This window comes from Gymnoscopelus microlampas, assembly GCF_963454915.1.
Source record: "Gymnoscopelus microlampas genome assembly, chromosome: 10".
Classification (NCBI taxonomy): domain Eukaryota; kingdom Metazoa; phylum Chordata; class Actinopteri; order Myctophiformes; family Myctophidae; genus Gymnoscopelus; species Gymnoscopelus microlampas.
The window spans coordinates 42,418,753-42,430,968 of record NC_139947.1 but is presented as its reverse complement, the minus strand read 5'-3'; the positions used below and the strand labels follow the sequence as shown (position 1 = coordinate 42,430,968).

Sequence of the window (12,216 nt, the reverse complement as noted above, 5' to 3'; positions counted from 1 at the left end):
AGCGTCTCAGAGCAGAGCGTCTCAGAGCGGAGCAGTCTCAGAGCGGAGCGTCTCAGAGCGGAGCGGAGAAGAGCGTCTCAGAGCGGAGCGGAGCAGAGCGTCTCAAAGCAGAGCGTCTCAGAGCGGAGCGTCTCAGAGCAGAGCGTCTCAGAGCGGAGCGGAGCAGAGCAGAGCGTCTCAGAGCGGAGCGTCTCAGAGCGGAGCGTCTCAGAGCAGAGCGTCTCAGAGCAGAGCGGAGCAGAGCGTCTCAGAGCAGAGCGTCTCAGAGCAGAGCAGAGCGTCTCAGAGCGGAGCAGAGCGTCTCAGAGCGGAGCGTCTCAGAGCGGAGCGGAGCAGAGCGTCTCAGAGCGGAGCAGTCTCAGAGCGGACTGTCTCAGAGCGGAGCGGAGCAGAGCGTCTCAGAGCGGAGCGGAGCAGAGTGTCTCGGAGCGGAGCAGAGCAGAGCGTCTCAGAGCGGAGCGTCTCAGAGCAGAGTTTCTCAGAGCGGAGCGTCTCAGAGCAGAGCGTCTCAGAGCGGAGCGGAGCAGAGCGTCTCAGAGCGGAGCGGAGCAGAGCGTCTCAGAGCAGAGCGGAGCAGAGCGGAGCAGAGCAGAGCGTCTCATAATAATAATAATAATAATACATCGGACTTATATAGCGCTTTTCTGGTACCCAAAGTCGCCTTACAAAACAGCTTAAAAACAATTTTATAAGGAGCAAAAGGAAAACAAAAGAAAAGAAAACATTAAAAGGCTAAAACAAAAGGCTAAGACTTGTCATAGAGGACGAAAGTGAGGTTTGGTTAGGTCTGGGCAGGGAAGGCGAGTCTAAAGAGGTGGGTTTTGAGGGAGGCTTTGAAAACGGCAAGAGTGGGGGCAGCTTTGATGTGGGATGGGAGTGGATTCCAAAGGGTGGGGGCCGCAACTGAAAATGCCCTGTCACCCCAGGTGCGTTTTTTTATTTTTTTGGGGAAGTCCAGGAGGTTTGCGTCGCCAGACCTGAGGGAGCGGGAGGGTGTGTGGCGTTGGAGGAGGTCAGAGAGGTAGCAGGGGGCCAGGTTATTGAGGGCTTTGTAGGTGGTGATGAGTATTTTGAAGTCTATTCTATGTTTTACTGGGAGTCTCTGGGAGTCTCAGAGCGGAGCGGAGCAGAGCGTCTCAGAGCGGAGCGTCTCAGAGCAGAGCGTCTCAGAGCAGAGCGTCTCAGAGCAGAGCGTCTCAGAGCAGAGCGGAGCGTCTCAGAGCGGAGCTTCTCAGAGCGGAGCGGACCAGAGCGTCTCAGAGCGGAGCGTCTCAGAGCGGAGGAGCAGAGCATCTCAGAGCGGAGCGGAGCAGAGCGTCTCAGAGCGGAGCAGTCTCAGAGCGGAGCGTCTCAGAGCGGAGCGGAGCAGAGCGTCTCAGAGCGGAGCGGAGCAGAGCGTCTCAGAGCAGAGCGTCTCAGAGCGGAGCAGTCTCAGAGCGGAGCGTCTCAGAGCAGAGCGTCTCAGAGCGGAGCGTCTCAGAGCAGAGCGTCTCAGAGCGGAGCGTCTCAGAGCGGAGCGGAGCGTCTCAGAGCAGAGCGTCTCAGAACGGAGCGGAGCAGAGCGTCTCAGAGCGGAGCAGAGCGTCTCAGAGCGGAGCGTCTCAGAGCGTCTCAGAGCGGAGCATCTCAGAGCGGAGCGGAGCAGAGTGTCTCAGAGCGGAGCGGAGCAGAGCGTCTCAGAGCGGAGCGTCTCAGAGCAGAGCGTCTCAGAGCGGAGCGTCTCAGAGCAGAGCGTCTCAGAGCGGAGCGTCTCAGAGCGGAGCGGAGCAGAGCGTCTCAGAGCGGAGCGTCTCAGAGCAGAGCGTCTCAGAGCGGAGCGGAGCAGAGCGTCTCAGAGCGGAGCGTCTCAGAGCGGAGCATCTCAGAGCGGAGCGGAGCAGAGCGGAGCATCTCAGAGCGGAGCGCAGCAGAGCGTCTCAGAGCAGAGCGTCTCGGAGCGGAGCGTCTCAGAGCGGAGCGTCTCAGAGCAGAGCGTCTCAGAGCGTCTCAGAGCGTCTCAGAGCAGAGCGTCTCAGAGCGGAGCGTCTCAGAGCAGAGCGTCTCAGAGCTGAGCGGAGCAGAGCGTCTCAGAGCTGAGCGGAGCAGAGCGTCTCAGAGCGGAGCAGAGCAGAGCGTCTCAGAGCGGAGCAGTCTCAGAGCGGAGCGTCTCAGAGCGGAGTGGAGCAGAGCGTCTCAGAGCGGAGCGGAGCAGAGCGTCTCAGAGCAGAGCGTCTCAGAGCGGAGCGTCTCAGAGCAGAGCGTCTCAGAGCGTCTCAGAGCGGAGCGTCTCAGAGCGTCTCAGAGCAGAGCGTCTCAGAGCGGAGCGTCTCAGAGCGGAGCGGAGCAGAGCGGAGCGGAGCAGAGCGCCTCAGAGCGGAGCGGAGCGTCTCAGAGCGGAGCAGTCTCAGAGCAGAGCGTCTCAGAGCGGAGCGGAGCAGAGCGTCTCAGAGCAGAGCGTCTCAGAGCGGAGCGGAGCAGAGCAGAGCGTCTCAGAGCAGAGCGTCTCAGAGCGGAGCGTCTCAGAGCAGAGCGTCTCTGCTCTGAGACGCTCTGCTCTGAGACGCTCTGCTCTGAGACTGCTCTGCTCTGAGACGCTCTGCTCTGAGACTGCTCTGCTCTGAGACGCTCTGAGCTGGATTTGGGTAAAGTGGTGATAATATAATGATACATGCAAGTATCTGATAATATATAAAGTCACAATACCAAGTTTGATGAGGCAGTATTGCTTTGTTTTAAAAATATAAGGTTTTCTTCATTTTCTGAAAAATGTATATTTTGTTTTTCATTTCCTGAACAATTACCATTTTGGAGTTAGCTGGTTCTGGCCGGACAGCAGAGATATAGTGATAACTATGTTTTTTGATTTTTTTGAAAAAGTACATTGAAATGGATGGGATTCTGTAATATTTCAATCATTTATTATTAATAATTGCTGCTGTAAAACATATTGATAATCATCACAGCTTTACAAGAGACCATGGGGCACATTAATATATAGTTGTTGGGTGATAACTATGTTTTTTGAATTTATGATTTTTTGAAAAATGACATTGAAATGGATGGGGATTCTGTAATATTTCAATATTTTATTATTAATAATTGCTAATGCAAAACATATTGGTAATCATCACAGGTGTACAAGAGACCATGGGGCACATTAATATATAGTTGTTGGGTGATAACTATGTTTTTTGGATTTTTTTTAATGATTTTTCTAAAGATTACATTGAAATGGATGGGATTCTGTAATATTTCAATAATTTATCATTAATAATTGCTGCTGTAAAACATATTGATAATCATCACAGCTTTACAAGAGACCATGGGACACATAATATATAGTTGTTGGGTGATAACCATGTTTTTTGGATTTCTTATGATTTTTCTAAAGATTACATTGAAATGGATGGGATTCTGTAACATTTCAATATTTTTTTATTAATAATTGCTGCTGTAAAACATATTGATGATAATCATCACAGCTTTACAAGAGACCATGGGGCATATTAATATATAGTTGTTGGGTGATAACTATGTTTTTTGAATTTTTTTGATTTTTTGAAAAATTGCATTGAAATGGATGGGATTTCTGTAATATTTCAATAGTTTATTATTAATAATTGCTGCTGTAAAACATATTGATAATCCTCACAGCTTTACAAGAGACCATTGGACATACATGCCTTGTTAAGTTTCTCACCAGAACGCAAGGCTTCAGGTAAGATGGCTTTATAATGCCTGCATAATAGTCTTTTTTCTTTGGAACGATGCTGCTGTGCATTTACTTATCCAGTTACCTGTAAATCGACAGCACCTCCTCAGTCAGCCAGAGAAGAACAGCACCTAATGAAATACAGAATTGTCCCTTATTTAGTGTCCATTATTGATCTAATAAGGGACACACTTTGTTCCTTACTTTTGGGAATCAATCATTGACACAAATCTTACAAAACAGCTCATATACAATAATACAGGTTAACAATTTGAATAAGCCTATGACTTACACCAAATCTCTCCCAAAAAAAATGCAGATGGTGATACAGTTCCAAATTGTCTGCTCATTTATTTCAGCACTTACAATTACACTAGTTTATCCTGTATGAGTTCTCTCCTGATTGGATGAAATTGATATCCTGAAAATGTATTTTCTGTTTACTAAGGAGCTGGAGAGACAAGGATACCCCTATTACTGACACATCTCCATCTATAGCAATGATTACTATTAGACTATTGAGCAATTTAACACTTGTTTTAACCTTTAATATACAACAAAAATGTCTGGAAGGCAGGAATAGAGGATATGCGCATGCTTAAAGTCGCAAAGTCGCCTTACAAAACAGCTTAAAAACAATTTTATAAGGAGCAAAAGGAAAACAAAAGAAAAGAAAACATTAAAAGGCTAAAACAAAAGGCTAAGACTTGTCATAGAGGACGAAAGTGAGGTTTGGTTAGGTCTGGGCAGGGAAGGCGAGTCTAAAGAGGTGGGTTTTGAGGGAGGCTTTGAAAACGGCAAGAGTGGGGGCAGCTTTGATGTGGGATGGGAGTGGATTCCAAAGGGTGGGGGCCGCAACTGAAAATGCCCTGTCACCCCAGGTGCGTTTTTTTATTTTTTTGGGGAAGTCCAGGAGGTTTGCGTCGCCAGACCTGAGGGAGCGGGAGGGTGTGTGGCGTTGGAGGAGGTCAGAGAGGTAGCAGGGGGCCAGGTTATTGAGGGCTTTGTAGGTGGTGATGAGTATTTTGAAGTCTATTCTATGTTTTACTGGGAGTCTCTGGGAGTCTCAGAGCGGAGCGGAGCAGAGCGTCTCAGAGCGGAGCGTCTCAGAGCAGAGCGTCTCAGAGCAGAGCGTCTCAGAGCAGAGCGTCTCAGAGCAGAGCGGAGCGTCTCAGAGCGGAGCTTCTCAGAGCGGAGCGGACCAGAGCGTCTCAGAGCGGAGCGTCTCAGAGCGGAGGAGCAGAGCATCTCAGAGCGGAGCGGAGCAGAGCGTCTCAGAGCGGAGCAGTCTCAGAGCGGAGCGTCTCAGAGCGGAGCGGAGCAGAGCGTCTCAGAGCGGAGCGGAGCAGAGCGTCTCAGAGCAGAGCGTCTCAGAGCGGAGCAGTCTCAGAGCGGAGCGTCTCAGAGCAGAGCGTCTCAGAGCGGAGCGTCTCAGAGCGGAGCGGAGCGTCTCAGAGCAGAGCGTCTCAGAACGGAGCGGAGCAGAGCGTCTCAGAGCGGAGCAGAGCGTCTCAGAGCGGAGCGTCTCAGAGCGTCTCAGAGCGGAGCATCTCAGAGCGGAGCGGAGCAGAGTGTCTCAGAGCGGAGCGGAGCAGAGCGTCTCAGAGCGGAGCGTCTCAGAGCAGAGCGTCTCAGAGCGGAGCGTCTCAGAGCAGAGCGTCTCAGAGCGGAGCGTCTCAGAGCGGAGCGGAGCAGAGCGTCTCAGAGCGGAGCGTCTCAGAGCAGAGCGTCTCAGAGCGGAGCGGAGCAGAGCGTCTCAGAGCGGAGCGTCTCAGAGCGGAGCATCTCAGAGCGGAGCGGAGCAGAGCGGAGCATCTCAGAGCGGAGCGCAGCAGAGCGTCTCAGAGCAGAGCGTCTCGGAGCGGAGCGTCTCAGAGCGGAGCGTCTCAGAGCAGAGCGTCTCAGAGCGTCTCAGAGCGTCTCAGAGCAGAGCGTCTCAGAGCGGAGCGTCTCAGAGCAGAGCGTCTCAGAGCTGAGCGGAGCAGAGCGTCTCAGAGCTGAGCGGAGCAGAGCGTCTCAGAGCGGAGCAGAGCAGAGCGTCTCAGAGCGGAGCAGTCTCAGAGCGGAGCGTCTCAGAGCGGAGTGGAGCAGAGCGTCTCAGAGCGGAGCGGAGCAGAGCGTCTCAGAGCAGAGCGTCTCAGAGCGGAGCGTCTCAGAGCAGAGCGTCTCAGAGCGTCTCAGAGCGGAGCGTCTCAGAGCGTCTCAGAGCAGAGCGTCTCAGAGCGGAGCGTCTCAGAGCGGAGCGGAGCAGAGCGGAGCGGAGCAGAGCGCCTCAGAGCGGAGCGGAGCGTCTCAGAGCGGAGCAGTCTCAGAGCAGAGCGTCTCAGAGCGGAGCGGAGCAGAGCGTCTCAGAGCAGAGCGTCTCAGAGCGGAGCGGAGCAGAGCAGAGCGTCTCAGAGCAGAGCGTCTCAGAGCGGAGCGTCTCAGAGCAGAGCGTCTCTGCTCTGAGACGCTCTGCTCTGAGACGCTCTGCTCTGAGACTGCTCTGCTCTGAGACGCTCTGCTCTGAGACTGCTCTGCTCTGAGACGCTCTGAGCTGGATTTGGGTAAAGTGGTGATAATATAATGATACATGCAAGTATCTGATAATATATAAAGTCACAATACCAAGTTTGATGAGGCAGTATTGCTTTGTTTTAAAAATATAAGGTTTTCTTCATTTTCTGAAAAATGTATATTTTGTTTTTCATTTCCTGAACAATTACCATTTTGGAGTTAGCTGGTTCTGGCCGGACAGCAGAGATATAGTGATAACTATGTTTTTTGAATTTTTTGAAAAAGTACATTGAAATGGATGGGATTCTGTAATATTTCAATCATTTATTATTAATAATTGCTGCTGTAAAACATATTGATAATCATCACAGCTTTACAAGAGACCATGGGGCACATTAATATATAGTTGTTGGGTGATAACTATGTTTTTTGAATTTATGATTTTTTGAAAAATGACATTGAAATGGATGGGGATTCTGTAATATTTCAATATTTTATTATTAATAATTGCTAATGCAAAACATATTGGTAATCATCACAGGTGTACAAGAGACCATGGGGCACATTAATATATAGTTGTTGGGTGATAACTATGTTTTTTGGATTTTTTTTAATGATTTTTCTAAAGATTACATTGAAATGGATGGGATTCTGTAATATTTCAATAATTTATCATTAATAATTGCTGCTGTAAAACATATTGATAATCATCACAGCTTTACAAGAGACCATGGGACACATAATATATAGTTGTTGGGTGATAACCATGTTTTTTGGATTTCTTATGATTTTTCTAAAGATTACATTGAAATGGATGGGATTCTGTAACATTTCAATATTTTTTTATTAATAATTGCTGCTGTAAAACATATTGATGATAATCATCACAGCTTTACAAGAGACCATGGGGCATATTAATATATAGTTGTTGGGTGATAACTATGTTTTTTGAATTTTTTTGATTTTTTGAAAAATTGCATTGAAATGGATGGGATTTCTGTAATATTTCAATAGTTTATTATTAATAATTGCTGCTGTAAAACATATTGATAATCCTCACAGCTTTACAAGAGACCATTGGACATACATGCCTTGTTAAGTTTCTCACCAGAACGCAAGGCTTCAGGTAAGATGGCTTTATAATGCCTGCATAATAGTCTTTTTTCTTTGGAACGATGCTGCTGTGCATTTACTTATCCAGTTACCTGTAAATCGACAGCACCTCCTCAGTCAGCCAGAGAAGAACAGCACCTAATGAAATACAGAATTGTCCCTTATTTAGTGTCCATTATTGATCTAATAAGGGACACACTTTGTTCCTTACTTTTGGGAATCAATCATTGACACAAATCTTACAAAACAGCTCATATACAATAATACAGGTTAACAATTTGAATAAGCCTATGACTTACACCAAATCTCTCCCAAAAAAAATGCAGATGGTGATACAGTTCCAAATTGTCTGCTCATTTATTTCAGCACTTACAATTACACTAGTTTATCCTGTATGAGTTCTCTCCTGATTGGATGAAATTGATATCCTGAAAATGTATTTTCTGTTTACTAAGGAGCTGGAGAGACAAGGATACCCCTATTACTGACACATCTCCATCTATAGCAATGATTACTATTAGACTATTGAGCAATTTAACACTTGTTTTAACCTTTAATATACAACAAAAATGTCTGGAAGGCAGGAATAGAGGATATGCGCATGCTTAAAGTGAATGGCACATCGAGTGGCAAAGCAACATGCAAAGTGAGTTTAACATTGTTTAATGTTGTTTAATGCAATCAGATATGACTTTTCTGTTTGGATGCATGGGCTGTCAAGGCCAGAAAGTAGTTTTTGTTTACACTCAGTAGGCATTCCTGCATAACTTCCGGGTTTGATGATGATGTCACACGCATATCCTCTATAGTTTGACCCATAAAGAGTACTAATACTCTGCTTGTAATAATGTAACATGAATAATTATCAAATGCTCCTGGTATAACATCATCAATACAAGGCAAACATGAACTACTTATTGGATATTCAGCTTCACAGTCTGCTCCACAGAAAACACATAATATAACACAAAACATCATAACACCATGACAATACATGAAGTCCCCAGGATACACTAACCAACATCAGTGAGGCAGTTAGTTTAGTGCAGCAATGGCTGAATGGACAAAACTCCAACTATAACCAACTTATTGCCATTTCAAACTGCATCCTCGTCCGGATGGCATGAGAATTACGTGACGATTGAGGGTCATTGTAAGTATAATTTTCTATTGTGAGTGCTAAACGTGTGATGGCTTTATCGCTCACATCAGAAAGTGTGGGTGTGGGAAGGCCAGTAGTTTTAGAGGCAATACAAGCAATACTGAAAAGTTTGTTTTTGTTAGACATGGTCAATATATTGTATTCTAACACCTTCAACATGGCCTCCCTATTTTGGGCATGTCATTGTAGGCAACCCTTTTCAAAAATGTTCCAAAATAGTTACAATAGCTGATAGTGTACAGGGTCACAACGCGTTGCAACTAGACATGTTGTGACCCTGTGGAATGGCTATTTTTTACTAAAAAAATATATTAGTCATACAACAAATTACATATGGCTTCAGAGCGGAGCGGAGCAGAGCGTCTCAGAGCGGAGCGGAGCAGAGCGTCTCAGAGCAGAGCGTCTCAGAGCGGAGCAGTCTCAGAGCGGAGCGTCTCAGAGCAGAGCGTCTCAGAGCGGAGCGTCTCAGAGCAGAGCATCTCAGAGCGGAGCAGAGCGGAGCGTCTCAGAGCGGAGCGTCTCAGAGCGGAGCAGTCTCAGAGCGGAGCGTCTCAGAGCGGAGCGGAGCAGAGCGTCTCAGAGCGGAGCGTCTCAGAGCGGAGCAGAGCAGAGCGTCTCAGAGCGTCTCAGAGCGGAGCGGAGCAGAGCGTCTCAGAGCGGAGCGTCTCAGAGCGGAGCAGAGCAGAGCGTCTCAGAGCGGAGCGTCTCAGAGCGGAGCGGAGCAGAGCGTCTCAGAGCGGAGCGTCTCAGAGCAGAGCGTCTCAGAGCGTCTCAGAGCGGAGCGGAGCAGAGCGTCTCAGAGCAGAGCGTCTCAGAGCGGAGCGGAGCAGAGCGGAGCGGAGCAGAGCGTCTCAGAGCAGAGCGTCTCAGAGCAGAGCAGTCTGAGACGCTCAGAGCGGAGCGTCTCAGAGCGGAGCAGTCTCAGAGCGGAGCGTCTCAGAGCGGAGCAGTCTCAGAGCAGAGCGTCTCAGAGCGGAGCAGTCTCAGAGCGGAGCGTCTCAGAGCGGAGCGTCTCAGAGCGGAGCAGTCTCAGAGCGGAGCGTCTCAGAGCGGAGCAGTCTCAGAGCGGAGCAGAGGGTCTCAGAGCGGAGCGTCTCAGAGCGGAGCAGAGGGTCTCAGAGCGGAGCAGAGGGTCTCAGAGCGGAGCGTCTCAGAGCAGAGCAGTCTCAGAGCAGAGCGGAGCAGACTGCTCTGCTCTGAGACGCTCTGCTCTGAGACTGCTCCGCTCTGAGACTGCTCCGCTCTGAGACTGCTCTGCTCTGAGACGCTCTGCTCTGAGACGCTCTGCTCTGCTCTGAGACGCTCTGCTCTGAGACGCTCTGCTCTGAGACTGCTCTGCTCTGAGACGCTCTGCTCTGAGACTGCTCTGCTCTGCTCTGAGACGCTCTGAGCTGGATTTGGGTAAAGTGGTGATAATATAATGACACATGCAAGTATCTGATAATATATAAAGTCACAATACCAAGTTTAATGAGGCAGTATTGCTTTGTTTTAAAAATATAAGGTTTTCTTCATTTTCTGAAAAATGTATATTTTGTTTTTCATTTCCTGAACAATTACCATTTTGGAGTTAGCTGGTTCTGGCCGGACAGCAGAGATATACTGCTGCAATACTTTCCAGTGATATGCATTTACTATAAGGATCCATCTTCACAGTTGCTAGACAGTGGACTGGGGGAAACATGACATGTTGCACTGGTTCTTCCTGTGTGTGTGTGTGTGTGTGTGTGTGTGTGTGTGTGTGTGTGTGTGTGTGTGTGTGTGTGTGTGTGTGTGTGTGTGTGTGTGTGTGTGTGTGTGTGTGTGTGTGTGTGTGTGTGTGTGAACATGTGACTTCACCCTTAAATTCTAGCTACAATCAAAATCACACACCCGTCAGTGGCTGAACATTTCAGCTCTTTTCTTGTCCCTCTGATGCTTCTTTTTGAGTGATTTCACTCGCCATGCCAGAAACCCACTCCCATCGACTGGACTGTAATACTGTTCCTAAAACACAAGAAGAGAAGAGGGGGGAAAAGTGTCATTTGGTTTTAATGAGCATGTGTAAATGTGCGTTTAAACTGGTGTTTTATGTACTTACATAGCCCAAATTTCCCTGGGGATCGGCCAGGTATGGGAATAAGGCAGTGATGCCCTTTGCATAGTCCTCTTTAACACGCCTTGAAGGACTCGTCCTACAGTACACACACACACACACACACACACACACACACGTATGAGATCCAAACAAAAGTATTGCTGTGCCGCTGCCTTCTGCAAAAAGGAGGATTTTGGCTTGCACCAAGTACAACCAAAATTGTGTATTGGGTGCATAATTTTTAGATGACATACCCATGTTCACTTGCCATGTGTGCAACCAATATCTTCACCATGTCGCGTCTTCTGGTATCCGTTAGGCTTTTTGTCCGAGCATACTCGGTAAGGATCCTCTCTCCGCCAGGTCTGTCCTTCAGAATTTTTTCAACCATCTAAGTGGAAGTAAAAAAAAGGGAGGGGAAACACAGGGATAGACAGTAATATTTTAAAGCACTGGTCAGGGTTCCCACACATTTTTACCTGGTCATTTTCAAAACTTTTCCATAACCTTTTCACCCTATTTCCAGGCCTATATCAATCGTATGGTGGCAATAATGAGGCTCTTACTCCATCAATGCCCCAAGACAGACCTCGAGCAAAGGCGTCACATGACAGAACAGATCTACAAGCTAACAACGTTTGTTCTTAGCTTGTAGATGTATTATTTTTGTTACGTGATGTTCTGTATAATAGGCAGCTCTCACGCAGCACTGCATTTTACCATGTTACATATTTCATGAAATGTCAGACATGTTTTTTATGAACAAAATCAATAGCCAAAAACTATGTATATCCAAACATCTTCCAAAACATTTGATGAATTCCAAACATTTTCCAGGCCTGGCAGACAGTTTTTCTCATTTCAAAATATATCCAGGAAATTCATGACCGTGGGAATCCTGTTATTAACTGTAAAAGTACATAAAGAAATACATTCCCGGTTGTCAGGGGCAAACACTCTAAGAGAAGTTGTCAAACAACATTTACCTGTATGTGGAATGGTCATTGTGAAAAATATATCAGTGAAAGATTATATCAAAAAGTAGCTTTTTTTTTTATTGAAAACATACTTTACAGGGTAGATTGGGGTTCCCAGAGATGAAGAATTGACCCCAGAGATGAATTGCACCAAATGGGGGTCTGTGCCCTAGTGCACATAAAAATTAGGGGGGGGGGGGGGCGGGTCCTTGAAATTCAAAGGTTTGAGAATCACTGACCCGTACAGACAGTAGAATGGGTGTATGTGTACCTGTGGTCCAAACATGACAGCGGCGGGTGCTCCCATCACGTCCGTTCCGGCCATGCGGCGACGGATCTTCTTGCAGAACTGTCTGATGTCGGAGCAGGAGGTGTCCAGGTCCTTCAGCAGGATGCAGAGGCTGGAGCTCTCCTGACCGGCGGTCAGGAAGGCCCGCAGGCGAGCCGACTTCACTGCCACACAGTCCAGGCCACTCTGGATGAACTGAGACACACCCATGGATTAAAGCAAAATACAATCTCACGACTGAAAAAGGTTTGTATGACCAAGTCGTAATGTGTGATTTGTGAAACAGTCGCAGGCGCATTGAGAGCATAGGTGCGCAACATGATGCCATAGAAGACATGCTGGCTTCTATGGAATACAAATGACTGAAATCAGTCGTGGCGAGAACTTGAATCCATGCACACCAGGCACTTA

General features: G+C 47.6%; 1 pseudogene across 1 annotated transcript in view; it reads right to left on the bottom strand.

Moving 5' to 3' along the window:
* The window catches only part of LOC311054235, a 67,736-nt pseudogene that overhangs the window by 24,476 nt on the left and 31,044 nt on the right, over positions 1–12,216 (bottom strand). Inside the window, exon 24 of the transcript in view lies at positions 11,788–12,000. The product of the transcript in view is annotated as an uncharacterized misc_RNA (transcript). The remainder of the gene's footprint in view (positions 1–11,787; positions 12,001–12,216) is intronic.